At 46.1% G+C, this 14,817-nt stretch overlaps 1 long non-coding RNA gene across 23 annotated transcripts; it reads left to right on the top strand.

The window, feature by feature from the left end:
- The first annotated feature begins 6,203 nt into the window (after positions 1–6,203).
- LOC127919384 (uncharacterized) lies at positions 6,204–11,806 on the top strand. 23 transcript variants are annotated; one of them, XR_008102770.1, is made up of 7 exons: positions 6,204–7,258; positions 7,733–7,893; positions 8,605–9,098; positions 9,159–9,217; positions 10,052–10,287; positions 10,586–10,762; positions 10,999–11,806. It is a non-coding gene; the product is annotated as an uncharacterized LOC127919384 (long non-coding RNA). The 23 variants fall into 23 exon arrangements; XR_008102754.1 differs by lacking the exon at positions 10,999–11,806 and having other exon boundaries at positions 8,843–9,098; positions 10,586–10,858; XR_008102752.1 differs by lacking the exon at positions 10,999–11,806 and having other exon boundaries at positions 8,724–9,098; positions 10,586–10,858.
- Positions 11,807–14,817: the final 3,011 nt, after the last annotated feature.

Below are 14,817 nucleotides of genomic sequence, written 5' to 3'. Positions count from 1 at the left end.
GTTAGAGTGTTGGGTTAGGGTGTTGGGTGTTGAGTTAGGTGTTGGGTTTTTGGGTGTTGAGTTAGGGTATTGGGTGTTGGGTTAGAGTATTGGGTTAGGGTGTTGGGTTTGAGTTATGGTGTTGGGTGTTGAGTTAGAGTGTTGGGTTAGGGTGTTGAGTTAGGGTAGGTGTTTGGTTAGGGTGTTGGGTGTTGGTTTCGAGGTTGGGTTTGTGTTAGGGTGTTGGGTTTGTTGTTTGGTGTTGAGTTAGGTTTGGTGTTGTGTTAGGGTTAGGGTGTTGGGTTAGGGTGTTGGGTGTTGAGTTAGGGTATTGGGTTAGTGTTGGGTTAGGGTATTGGGTGTTGGGTTAGAGTATTGGGTTAGGTTAGGGTGTTGAGTTAGGGGGTTGGGTTAGGGTGTTGGGTTAGGGTTAGGGTGTTGGGTTAGAGTTAGGTTGTTGTGTTAGGGTGTTGGGTTTGGGTGTTTGGTTAGGGTGTTGGGTTTGGGTGTTGGGTTAGGGTGTTGGGTTAGAGTTAGGGTGTTGTGTTAGGGTGTTGGGTTAGGGTGTTGGGTGTTGAGTTAGGGTGTTGGGTTAGGGTGTTGAGTTAGGGTGTTGGGTTAGAGTGTTGGGTTAGTGTTAGGGTGTTGGAATAGGGTTGAGTCTCTATTGTCAATGGAATATTATCTCTATTGTCAATTACACACCTTCACCCAACACACACACACACACACCACACACACACACACACACACACACACACACACACACACACACACACACACACACACACACACACACACACACACACACACACACACACACACACACACACACACAATACCAAATTGGGCTTGTAGCGATAGAGGGTGGGAGGATGTGGGAGAGATGCATGGTCAGGAGACTCGTGGAATCAGGTTTCCATATTGTAGCTTGATCTAATGGGGGGAATCCAGTCCATTTAACTTGACATTCAAGGAAATTTGACTTTAGTTAATGCCATTGAAATGCGATACTCTAAGGAAGCAATTTGGAGACGGCAGAACATTGTAATAACCTGTGTGATATTATTATGTTATTATCATAATTACCCCCATGACCACATGGTTTTAATTAGAATATATGTGTAACCCCTGGAGGGGGGTTGAAAGTAGGTAAAGATATTTTACAATTGTTCCCTTATGCTCCTTCAGCTGCAATGAGGAGGAGGAGGAGGAGGAGGAGGAGGAGGAGGATGGGAGGAAGCACTGCTGGAGAGATGAGGTGATGTTTCTTTCTTTACTTCTATCTTCATGTTTCTCCTTGACATCCTTCTATCGCTCAAAACACACACCCCTCCTCCTTCCATATCTCTCCCTTTCTCACACTTTCTTCTCTCTTCATGTTTCTCCTCTGACATCCTTCTCTCTCTCAAAACACACCCTCTCTCTCTCCTTCCATATCTCTCCCTTTCTCACATTCTCTCTCTCTCTCTCTCTTCCTCTCTCTCTCTCTCTTTCACCCTTCTCTCTCCTCTCTACCCAACTCACTCTCTCTCTCTTTCACCCTTCTCTCTCTCTCTCTCTCTCTCTCTCTCTCTCTCTCTCTCTCTCTCTCTCTCTCTCTCTCTCTCTCTCTCTCTTTCTTTCTCTCTCTCTCTCTCTCTCTCTCTGTTCACTCTCTCTGCAGAGGAGGGCCTTCCCCATCAGTGCACCACTTTTGCGAATCGATGACTTAATCTGTTGAACCAAACAAGTGAGCAGCGACCGCTTCAACCTCATCCATTTCCTCCCCCACCATCACCATCACTACCACTGCTAGCACAGCACGCCTCAGAGAGAGAGGTGGGGAGGTGGGAAGGGGGGGCTGACAGCAGACAGAGAAGGAGAAGAACAAAGGGTGAACTGAGAGAGAGAAAGAAAGAAAGGAAGACAGGGACAGAGTAAGAGATGCAGAGCTTCCCACCATACGTATCCATCTCTTTCCTCCCAGACTCCTGCTCTAACATAGTTCATTCCTGGCAGTGGATGAGCCACCTAATACAACAGGCAAGTAGCATCACTCTAAATCCACTGAGCATAGACACATGCTCCCCCTACCTCCCATGTCTCCCCTACCTCCCCTACCACCTCCTGCCTCCTCCTCCTGTCTCCCCTACCTCCCATGTCTCCCCTACCTCCCCTACCACCTCCTGCCTCCTCCTCCTGTCTCCCCTACCTCCCCTACCACCTCCTGCCTCCTCCTCCTGTCTCCCCGTCTCCCCTCTATCCCCCACCTCCCCCTCTCCCCCTACCTCCCCCTTCTTCCCACTCTCTCCCCCTACCTCCCCCTTCCTCCCCCTACTTCCTCCTAAGGGACACCATGGATCATCTGGTTTGACTCTAAACACACCAGCAGCACCTCTATGCCTCTGTTAGCTCTAGAGACAAAGATACTGTACTCAGATTCTATACACAGCTTCATAAATACACACTGTTTCCTCTGTTACATGACTCTGTTAGCTCTAGAGACAAAGATACTACATGCTGTAGAGATACACACAGACACTGTACTCAGATTCTATACACAGCTTCATAAATACACACTGTTTCCTCTGTTACATGACTCTGGTAGCTCTAGAGACAAAGATACTACATACTGTAGAGATACACACAGACACTGTACTCAGATTCTATACACAGCTTCATAAATACACACTGTTTCCTCTGTTACATGACTCTGGTAGCTCTAGAGACAGAGATACTAGATCGAAACACACACAGCTTTAGGAATACTGTTTCAGATGGTGAAATGCATTATAGAACAACACTGTTTAGTCGTATTGTAAGAAATGTTTTAGAGAAAGGGAATGCATCACTGTTGCCATTGCTTTTTGTTAGAGCTGTAGAAATACATTATAGATCAGCAACACACAGTTTGCCATTATCTCTGTTGCAGCTATAGAAAATACATTATAGAACGGCAACAACACATAATTGTATCACTCTATGGAAATACATTATAGATCAGCAACACACTCTTTTCCATTACCTCTGTTACAGCTATAGAAAATACATTATAGATCAGTAACACACTGTTTTCCATTGCCTCTGTTACGGCTATAGAAAATACATTATAGATCAGTAACACACTGTTTTCCATTGCCTCTGTTACGGCTATAGAAAATACATTATAGATCAGCAACACACTCTTTTCCATTACCTCTGTTACAGCTATAGAAAATACATTATAGATCAGTAACACACTGTTTTCCATTGCCTCTGTTACGGCTATAGAAAATACATTATAGATCAGTAACACACTGTTTTCCATTGCCTCTGTCACGGCTATAGAAAATACATTACAGGACAGCAACACATAGCTTTCTCTAAATGGGAATGTGAGTCCCAACCGTTCCATGAGTGTGTCTGAAATTCTATACTGTAGTTTAGGCCAAAGATTATCCAGAGGTTTAAATATCCCCGATATACTGTTACTTCCTGATTCTGCTGGTCCATACGAAATCAATGGTGGCAAAGACAAAGAGCATGTTAAAAGGCTCAGCCGACACATAAACAGATGATGTACTTCCACAAAATGGCATAAAATCATTTTAGCTCCCGTCAGAGACAGAGAGATAGACCCACACTAAAATGTCCCTAAACCTCACCACTGAAAAACACTTTGATTGTGCTGGCTTTGCAACATCCACTGGCTTGGAAACGAGCAACCGAAGGTAAGGGGGAGGGAGAGCGTGATAGAGAGTGAGTGAGAGAACAAGAGGTAATGAGAGACTGAGAGAAGGCGTCTATAACTGCTGGGAATTCCTTGCCTTTCCGAGGGTAATATTTGTCTCAAGAAGGGGAGAGTAGGAAAAAGAGAGAGAGAGATAAAAAGAGAGAGAGAGAAAACACAGAGAGAATAAGCATAGAGAAAGGGAGATAATAGGCAGAGAGTGAAAGGGAGCAGAGAGAGAGAGAGCAGAGAGAGAGAGAAGCAGAGAGAGAGAGAGAGAGAAGAGAGAGAGAAGCAGAGAGAGAGAGAGAGAGAGAGAGAGAGAGAGAGAGAGAGAGAGAGAGAGAGAGAGCAGAGAGAGAGAGCAGAGAGAGAGAGAGAGAGAAAGGGAGCAGAGAGAGAGAGAAGCAGAGAGAGAGAGAGAGAAGCAGAGAGAGAGAGAGAGAGAGAGAGAGAGAAGCAGAGAGAGAGAGAGAGAGAGAGAGCAGAGAGAGAGAGAGAGAGAGAGAGAGAGAGAGAGAGAGAAGCAGAGAGAGAGAAAGAGCAGAGAGAGAAAGGGAGAAGCAGAGCGAAAGGGAAGAGAGCGCTCACAGGCCCCTGAACAGCACGCTTGGGTGAGATTACAAGTGGGAGGAACTGAATTGATAAATTAGTTCAGGCAACGTGCAAACTGATTACCGCGACTGCACTGCCATAGAATCCATCAGGCACACCGGCACACAGACACACACACACACACACACACACACACACACACACACACACTCAGACATTGCTGAGTGAAGCAAACACTTAGAGAAATGCAGAGAGATATAAACAAACCACACACAGACACAGTACAGAGACCTACATGAAACACAAACACACAGAGACACAGACACACACACACACCACACACACACCAGAGTGCATCTAGGGCGGAGTGTAGCGGTACACAGTGGATGGAGAATCTGCAGCGGCTGTAAGTAAAAGGTATTGAGCTGCTGACTCCAGAGAGCCAGACAAATCCCAGAGAACTAAAACTCACAGCACACACACACAGACACGGGAGAATGAAGCCTAGCAGCTAGCAGCTAAGGACAACAACGTTAGCTAGCTAATTATCTTGGCTAGGCTATCGCTAGCACAGACCCAGACAGAGGAGAATAAACTCCAAACAATTAGCAGTAACAGCTAATGCCATTTCGCTCTCTATAGCATTAGCTAGCTGTTTCTAGAAAGCTAAAGCTCACAACAGTTCAAACACAGCCAGAGGAGAATAACATGGCTAGCATCAATAAGCTAACAGCTATTGCTAATGTTATTGTTCTTTCAATAGTGTTAGCTAGCTATTTCTCTCGGCTAGTCCATTGCTAACCCGGTACTACACTTGTGCCAAATATAGCTACATCTGCCGAAAAATAAATAATGTTTTACTTTTATTTAACCAGGTAAGTCAATTAAGAAAAATGTATTATTTACAATGAAGGCAAGAGGCCTCCTGTATGACGGAGGCTGTGATAAAAAAAAATAAGGCAAAAAACAATGTAAACCAAAAAATGGACAAGACAGACAGACGACAACATGCTACGCAGTATACAGCTACACCCACAGTATGTAATACGTATTAAAGTTCAACCTTTAGGTGTGAGTAAGCTATAGCTAACGCTACATTAACATCAGGGCTCCTGTAGCTCATCATGTTACTGTTCTACCTTTAGGTGTGAGTAAGCTATAGCTAACGCTACATTAACATCAGGGGTCCTGTAGCTCATCATGTTACTGTTCTACCTTTAGGTGTGAGTAAGCTATAGCTAACGCTACATTAACATCAGGGGTCCTGTAGCTCATCATGAGGTTATAGCTAACGCTACATTAACATCAGGGGTCCTGTAGCTCATCATGCTACTGTTCAACCTTTAGGTGTGAGTAAGCTATAGCTAACGCTACATTAACATCAGGGCTCCTGTAGCTCATCATGTTACTGTTCTACCTTTAGGTGTGAGTAAGCTATAGCTAACGCTACATTAACATCAGGGGTCCTGTAGCTCATCATGAGGTTATAGCTAACGCTACATTAACATCAGGGGTCCTGTAGCTCATCATGCTACTGTTCAACCTTTAGGTGTGAGTAAGCTATAGCTAACGCTACATTAACATCAGGGGTCCTGTAGCTCATCATGCTACTGCTCTACCTTTAGGTGTGAGTAAGCTATAGCTAATGCTACATTAACATCAGGGGTCCTGTAGCTCATCTTGAGTTTATAGCTAACGCTACACTAACATCAGGGGTCCTGTAGCTCATCATGAGGTTATAGCTAACGCTACATTAACATAAGGGGTCATGTAGCTCATCATGAGGTTATAGCTAAAGCTACATTAACATCAGGGCTCCTGAAGCTCATCATGAGGTTATAGCTAACGCTACATTAACATTAGGGGTCCTGTTGCTCATCATGAGGTTATAGCTAACGCTACACTAACATCAGGGGTCCTGTAGCTCATCATGAGGTTATAGCTAACGCTACACTAACATCAGGGGTCCTGTAGCTCATCATGAGGTTATAGCTAACGCTACATTAACATAAGGGGTCCTGTTGCTCATCATGAGGTTATAGCTAACGCTACATTAACATCAGGGGTCCTGTAGCTCATCATGAGATTATAGCTAACGCTACATTAACATTAGGGGTCCTGTAGCTCATCATGAGATTATAGCTAACGCTACATTAACATCAGGGGTCCTGTAGCTCATCATGAGGTTATAGCTAACGCTACATTAACATCAGGGGTCCTGTAGCTCATCATGAGGTTATAGCTAACGCTACATTAACATCAGGGGTCCTGTAGCTCATCATGAGGTTATAGCTAGATGCTGTATGGAAAACCATCCTCAAGCTAACCACAGCATTCTATTACAGCATGTTGCTGACGGCTCTCTCTGCACGTCACACACACACTCCAATACATACCACAGAGATAGTGAGAAACTCTACACCCCACCCAAGCACTGATGTCACCCTGGAGATGGTTGTGTTATTGTGTGTTATTGTGTGTGTGTGTGTGTGTGTGTGTGTGTGTGTGTGTGTGTGTGTGTGTGTGTGTGTGTGTGTGTGTGTGTGTGTGTGTGTGTGTGTGTGTGTGTGTGTGTGTGTGTGTGTGTGTGTGTGTGTGTGTGTGTGCCAATGTGTGTGCATTGGCCCGAGGCAGTCTGTGTGTGTGTGTGTGTGTGTGTGTGTGTGTGTGTGTGTGTGTGTGTGTGTGTGTGTGTGCGCGCATTGGCCCGAGGCAGAGTGTGAAGCTTTTATTGGGATTTGCAAATCAACTACAAGTGATAAGTGGACAGAGAATCTGCAGAGCTTTCACACATCCAAGGGACGCTGTCTGTGTCCGTACTCCAGCTCCCTAAATGAGGTCTCAACACCAGCCAGGTCACCCATGATACAAGTCCGTACTCCAGCTCCCTAAATGAGGTCTCAACACCAGCCAGGTCACCCATGATACAAGTCCGTACTCCAGCTCCCTAAATGAGGTCTCAACACCAGCCAGGTCACCCATGATACAAGTCCGTACTCCAGCTCCCTAAATGAGGTCTCAACACCAGCCTAGGTCACCCATGATACAAGTCCGTACTCCAGCTCCCTAAATGAGGTCTCAACACCAGCCAGGTCACCCATGATACAAGTCCGTACTCCAGCTCCCTAAATGAGGTCTCAACACCAGACAGGTCACCCATGATACAAGTCCGTACTCCAGCTCCCTAAATGAGGTCTCAACACCAGCCAGGTCACCCATGATACAAGTCCGTACTCCAGCTCCCTAAATGAGGTCTCAACACCAGCCTAGGTCACCCATGATACAAGTCCGTACTCCAGCTCCCTAAATGGGGTCTCAACACCAGCCAGGTCACCCATGATACAAGTCCGTACTCCAGCTCCCTAAATGAGGTCTCAACACCAGCCAGGTCACCCATGATACAAGTCCGTACTCCAGCTCGCTAAATGAGGTCTCAACACCAGCCTAGGTCACCCATGATACAAGTCCGTACTCCAGCTCCCTAAATGAGGTCTCAACACCAGCCAGGTCACCCATGATACAAGTCCGTACTCCAGCTCGCTAAATGAGGTCTCAACACCAGCCAGGTCACCCATGATACAAGTCCGTACTCCAGCTCCCTAAATGAGGTCTCAACACCAGCCTAGGTCACCCATGATACAAGTCCGTACTCCAGCTCGCTAAATGAGGTCTCAACACCAGCCTAGGTCACCCATGATACAAGTCCGTACTCCAGCTAGCCAAATGGGGTCTCAACACCAGCCAGGTCACCCATGATACAAGTCCGTACTCCAGCTCCCTAAATGAGGTCTCAACACCAGCCAGGTCACCCATGATACAAGTCCGTACTCCAGCTCCCTAAATGAGGTCTCAACACCAGCCAGGTCACCCATGATACAAGTCCGTACTCCAGCTCCCTAAATGAGGTCTCAACACCAGCCTAGGTCACCCATGATACAAGTCCGTACTCCAGCTCCCTAAATGGGGTCTCAACACCAGCCAGGTCACCCATGATACAAGTCCGTACTCCAGCTAGCTAAATGAGGTCTCAACACCAGCCTAGGTCACCCATGATACAAGTCCGTACTCCAGCTCCCTAAATGAGGTCTCAACACCAGCCAGGTCACCCATGATACAAGTCCGTACTCCAGCTCCCTAAATGGGGTCTCAACACCAGCCAGGTCACCCATGATACAAGTCCGTACTCCAGCTCCCTAAATGAGGTCTCAACACCAGCCAGGTCACCCATGATACAAGTCCGTACTCCAGCTCCCTAAATGAGGTCTCAACACCAGCCAGGTCACCCATGATACAAGTCCGTACTCCAGCTCCCTAAATGAGGTCTCAACACCAGCCAGGTCACCCATGATACAAGTCCGTACTCCAGCTCCCTAAATGAGGTCTCAACACCAGCCAGGTCACCCATGATACAAGTCCGTACTCCAGCTCCCTAAATGAGGTCTCAACACCAGCCTAGGTCACCCATGATACAAGTCCGTACTCCAGCTCCCTAAATGAGGTCTCAACACCAGCCAGGTCACCCATGATACAAGTCCGTACTCCAGCTCCCTAAATGAGGTCTCAACACCAGCCTAGGTCACCCATGATACAAGTCCGTACTCCAGCTCCCTAAATGAGGTCTCAACACCAGCCAGGTCACCCATGATACAAGTCCGTACTCCAGCTCCCTAAATGAGGTCTCAACACCAGCCTAGGTCACCCATGATACAAGTCCGTACTCCAGCTCCCTAAATGAGGTCTCAACACCAGCCTAGGTCACCCATGATACAAGTCCGTACTCCAGCTCCCTAAATGGGGTCTCAACACCAGCCAGGTCACCCATGATACAAGTCCGTACTCCAGCTAGCTAAATGAGGTCTCAACACCAGCCTAGGTCACCCATGATACAAGTCCGTACTCCAGCTCCCTAAATGAGGTCTCAACACCAGCCTAGGTCACCCATGATACAAGTCCGTACTCCAGCTCGCTAAATGAGGTCTCAACACCAGCCAGGTCACCCATGATACAAGTCCGTACTCCAGCTCCCTAAATGAGGTCTCAACACCAGCCTAGGTCACCCATGATACAAGTCCGTACTCCAGCTCCCTAAATGAGGTCTCAACACCAGCCTAGGTCACCCATGATACAAGTCCGTACTCCAGCTCCCTAAATGAGGTCTCAACACCAGCCAGGTCACCCATGATACAAGTCCGTACTCCAGCTCCCTAAATGAGGTCTCAACACCAGCCTAGGTCACCCATGATACAAGTCCGTACTCCAGCTCCCTAAATGAAGTCTCAACACCAGCCAGGTCACCCATGATACAAGTCCGTACTCCAGCTCCCTAAATGAGGTCTCAACACCAGCCTAGGTCACCCATGATACAAGTCCGTACTCCAGCTCGCTAAATGAGGTCTCAACACCAGCCAGGTCACCCATGATACAAGTCCGTACTCCAGCTCCCTAAATGAGGTCTCAACACCAGCCTAGGTCACCCATGATACAAGTCCGTACTCCAGCTCGCTAAATGAGGTCTCAACACCAGCCAGGTCACCCATGATACAAGTCCGTACTCCAGCTCCCTAAATGAGGTCTCAACACCAGCCTAGGTCACCCATGATACAAGTCCGTACTCCAGCTCCCTAAATGAGGTCTCAACACCAGCCTAGGTCACCCATGATACAAGTCCGTACTCCAGCTCCCTAAATGAGGTCTCAACACCAGCCTAGGTCACCCATGATACAAGTCCGTACTCCAGCTCGCTAAATGAGGTCTCAACACCAGCCAGGTCACCCATGATACAAGTCCGTACTCCAGCTAGCCAAATGGGGTCTCAACACCAGCCAGGTCACCCATGATACAAGTCCGTACTCCAGCTAGCCAAATGAGGTCTCAACACCAGCCAGGTCACCCATGATACAAGTCCGTACTCCAGCTAGCCAAATGAGGTCTCAACACCAGCCAGGTCACCCATGATACAAGTCCGTACTCCAGCTAGCCAAATGAGGTCTCAACACCAGCCAGGTCACCCATGATACAAGTCCGTACTCCAGCTAGCCAAATGAGGTCTCAACACCAGCCAGGTCACCCATGATACAAGTCCGTACTCCAGCTCCCTAAATGAGGTCTCAACACCAGCCTAGGTCACCCATGATACAAGTCCGTACTCCAGCTCCCTAAATGAGGTCTCAACACCAGCCAGGTCACCCATGATACAAGTCCGTACTCCAGCTCGCTAAATGAGGTCTCAACACCAGCCTAGGTCACCCATGATACAAGTCCGTACTCCAGCTCCCTAAATGAGGTCTCAACACCAGCCTAGGTCACCCATGATACAAGTCCGTACTCCAGCTCGCTAAATGAGGTCTCAACACCAGCCAGGTCACCCATGATACAAGTCCGTACTCCAGCTAGCCAAATGGGGTCTCAACACCAGCCAGGTCACCCATGATACAAGTCCGTACTCCAGCTAGCCAAATGAGGTCTCAACACCAGCCAGGTCACCCATGATACAAGTCCGTACTCCAGCTAGCCAAATGGGGTCTCAACACCAGCCAGGTCACCCATGATACAAGTCCGTACTCCAGCTAGCCAAATGGGGTCTCAACACCAGCCAGGTCACCCATGATACAAGTCCGTACTCCAGCTAGCCAAATGGGGTCTCAACACCAGCCAGGTCACCCATGATACAAGTCCGTACTCCAGCTAGCCAAATGGGGTCTCAACACCAGCCAGGTCACCCATGATACAAGTCCGTACTCCAGCTAGCCAAATGGGGTCTCAACACCAGCCAGGTCACCCATGATACAAGTCCGTATTTGACGTCTATCCATGTCTGAGAACGCTGTGAGATGATGTGGAGACTGGCCACAAGGGGCAACAGTGAGCGCTGTTACCTTCAAGAAGGTTAGGGTTTTGGATAACAATGGGTTGTGGATAACAATGTTGTATAGGGATTAGCAACATGCTAATAACGAAGTTGTGCAGAGTTTACATAGATCCAGTGTTTTCAGATCACCACTAGAGCCTAGGAGGAGAGGGTCTAGGGGTCCGTTTGGAAGGGGGCCTAAGTTTACATAGATCCAGTGTTTTCAGATCACCACTAGAGCCTAGGAGGAGAGGGTCTAGGGGTCCGTTTGGAAGGGGGCCTAAGTTTACATAGATCCAGTGTTTTCAGATCACCACTAGAGCCTAGGAGGCTGGGGTCTAGGGTTCCGTTTGGAAGGGGGCCTAAGTTTACATAGATCCAGTGTTTTCAGATCACCACTAGAGCCTAGGAGGCTGGGGTCTAGGGTTCCGTTTGGAAGGGGCCCTAAGGGCTCAGAAACAGCAGTAGATAACCCAGAGTTCTTAGCACCTCTGAGCATAATGCCGGCTGTTATTTGCAAACCGAGTGAAAATGTCGGCAATCAGACGTCTACAGAGGGTGGTGTGAAAGAACACATTGCTCTGAACGATCGGCAGACTAACGCCAGATCCACATTCGGTGTGATTTATGCTAAATTCTTGAGTGTTCGAGGGAGTCATGTTGGAAACCTGGCAACTGTTGATCCCTTCCAGCACAACTGACTGACCTTGAGGCTTCATAAAGTTCTCACGTTCTCAAGGAAACAAACCCCCACCCCTTGACCAAACCCAGACAGACACACACACACACACACACACACACACACACACACACACACACACACACACACACACACACACACACACACACACACACACACACACACACACACACACACACACACAGCATACACACCAGCATACACACCAGCATACACACCAGCATACAGACATACACGCTCATGCACACACAGCACACACAATCCCAGCCAGATACAACCCCCAACAGCCTTGGTTTGTAGCAGCCATTTTGAGGTTGTGGTTCAAAGGTGACGTGAATTAAAAGTTAACTGCTCTGGCGGGACATTAAACAGGGGGGTTCAATACAGCGAGGCAGAAAGAGAGAAACCTATATTCCCATTTCTATTAAGTGAAATACCACAGTGTGTCACCATAGCAGCAAGATCCACAGCAGCAAGATGTGTGACCTGTTGCCACGAGAAAAGGGCAACCAGTGAAGAACAAACACCATTGTAAATACAAATCATTTTTATATTTATTTATTTTCCCTTTTGTACTTTAACTATTTGCACATCGTTAAAACACAGTACAGAGACATAATATGACATTTGAAATGTCTCTATCCTTCTGAAACTTTTGTGAGTGTGATGTTTACTGTTCATTTTTGATTGTTTATTTCACTTTTGTTCATTATCTATTGCAGGTGTTTTGGTAATGTAAACATACACTCCCATGCCAGTAACCCAGAGAGAGTTCATCAAATTGGTAATGTATACATACACTCCCATGCCAGTAACCCAGAGGGAGTTCATCAAATTGGTCATGTAAACATACACTCCCATGCCAGTAACCCAGAGGGAGTTCATCAAATTGGTAATGTAAACATACACTCCCATGCCAGTAACCCAGAGGGAGTTCATCAAATTGGTCATGTATACATACACTCCCATGCCAGTAACCCAGAGAGAAAGAGACAGGAGTTCATCAAATTGGTAATGTATACATACACTCCCATGCCAGTAACCCAGAGAGAGAGAGACAGGGAGTTCATCAAATTGGTAATGTAAACATACACTCCCATGCCAGTAACCCAGAGGGAGTTCATCAAATTGGTCATGTATACATACACTCCCATGCCAGTAACCCAGAGAGAAAGAGACAGGAGTTCATCAAATTGGTAATGTATACATACACTCCCATGCCAGTAACCCAGAGAGAGAGAGACAGGGAGTTCATCAAATTGGTAATGTAAACATACACTCCCATGCCAGTAACCCAGAGGGAGAGAGACAGGGAGTTCATCAAATTGGTCATGTATACATACACTCCCATGCCAGTAACCCAGAGGGAGTTCATCAAATTGGTAATGTAAACATACACTCCCATGCCAGTAACCCAGAGGGAGTTCATCAAATTGGTAATGTAAACATACACTCCCATGCCAGTAACCCAGATAGAAAGAGACAGGAGTTCATCAAATTGGTCATGTATACATACACTCCCATGCCAGTAACCCAGAGGGAGTTCATCAAATTGGTAATGTATACATACACTCCCATGCCAGTAACCCAGAGAGAGTTCATCAAATTAGTAATGTATACATACACTCCCATGCCAGTAACCCAGAGAGAGAGAGACAGGAGTTCATCAAATTGTTACCCGGACTCTTAGAGTTGAACCTCCCCCTTTTTTAATACGGTGCTGATACTCACTGTTTATTATCTAAGCAGAGTCCCTTTACCTCTACCTACATGTACCGTACATTTTACCTCAATTACTTAGACTAACCTGTACCTCCACTCATTTACTCTGTACTGGTACATCCAGCCTCGTTATTGTTGTTTTATTGTGTTAGGGTTTTGATAGAAAGACGTTTCTATTCAATGTTTTACTTTAGTTTATTTAGTAAATATTATCTTTCTTAAAACTGCATTGTTGGTTAGGGGCTTGTAAGTAAGCATTTCACTGCAAGGTCCTGTTGCATTCACAGCATGTGATTTGATGTGTGAAGGAGAAAGAGAGAAAGAGAGAACTTTATATATTATCTACCTCACTTGCTTTGGCAATGTTAACACATGTTTCCCATGCCAATAAAGCCCTTGAATTGAATTGAATTGAATTGAATTGAGAGAAACCTGGCAAAGAGTGAACAGAAAGAGAGAAAGAGTGAACAGAAAGAGAGAAAGAGTGAACAGAAAGAGAGAAAGAGTGAACAGAAAGAGTGAACAGAAAGAAGAGAGAAAGAGTGAACAGAAAGAGAAAGAAAGAAAAAGAGTGAACAGAAAGAGTGAAAGAGTGAACAGAAAGAGAAAGAGAACAGAAAGAGTGAACAGAAAGAGAGAAAGAGTGAAGAAAGAGAGAAAGAGTGAACAGAAAGAGTGAACAGAAAGAGAGAAAGAGTGAACAGAAAGAGAGAAAGAGTGAAAGAAAGAGAGAAAGAGTGAACAGAAAGAGTGAAAGAGTGAACAGAAAGAGTGAACAGAAAGAGAGAAAGAGAAAGAGAAACAGAAAGAGTGAACAGAAGAGTGAACAGAAAGAGTGAACAGAAAACAGAAACAGAAAGAAAGAGAAAGAAAGTGAACAGAAAGAGAAAAGAGTGAACAGAAAGAGAGAAAGAGTGAACAGAAAGATAGAAAGAGTGAACAGAAAGAGAGAAAGAGTGAACAGAGAAAGAGTGAACAGAAAGATAGAAAGAGTGAACAGAAAGATAGAAAGAGTGAACAGAAAGAGTGAACAGAAGAGAGAAAGAGTGAAAAGAAAGATAGAAAGAAAGAGAACAGAAAGATAGAAAGAGTGAACAGAAAGATAGAAAGAGTGAACAGAAAGAGTGAACAGAAAGAGAGAAAGAGTGAACAGAAAGAGAGAAAGAGTGAACAGAAAGAGAGAAAGAGTGAGTGAACAGAAAGAGAAAGAAAAAGAGTGAACAGAAAGAGAGAACAGAGTAACAGAAAGATGAACAGAAAGAGAGAACAGAAAGAGAGAAAGAGTGAACAGAAAGAGTGAACAGAAAGAGAAAAGAAAGAGTG

This window comes from Oncorhynchus keta, unplaced genomic scaffold (genome assembly GCF_023373465.1).
Source record: "Oncorhynchus keta strain PuntledgeMale-10-30-2019 unplaced genomic scaffold, Oket_V2 Un_contig_16493_pilon_pilon, whole genome shotgun sequence".
In the NCBI taxonomy this organism is placed as follows: Eukaryota; Metazoa; Chordata; class Actinopteri; order Salmoniformes; family Salmonidae; genus Oncorhynchus; species Oncorhynchus keta.
The sequence above is the reverse complement of the archived record's forward strand: the minus strand, read 5'-3'. Positions and strand labels throughout refer to the sequence as shown.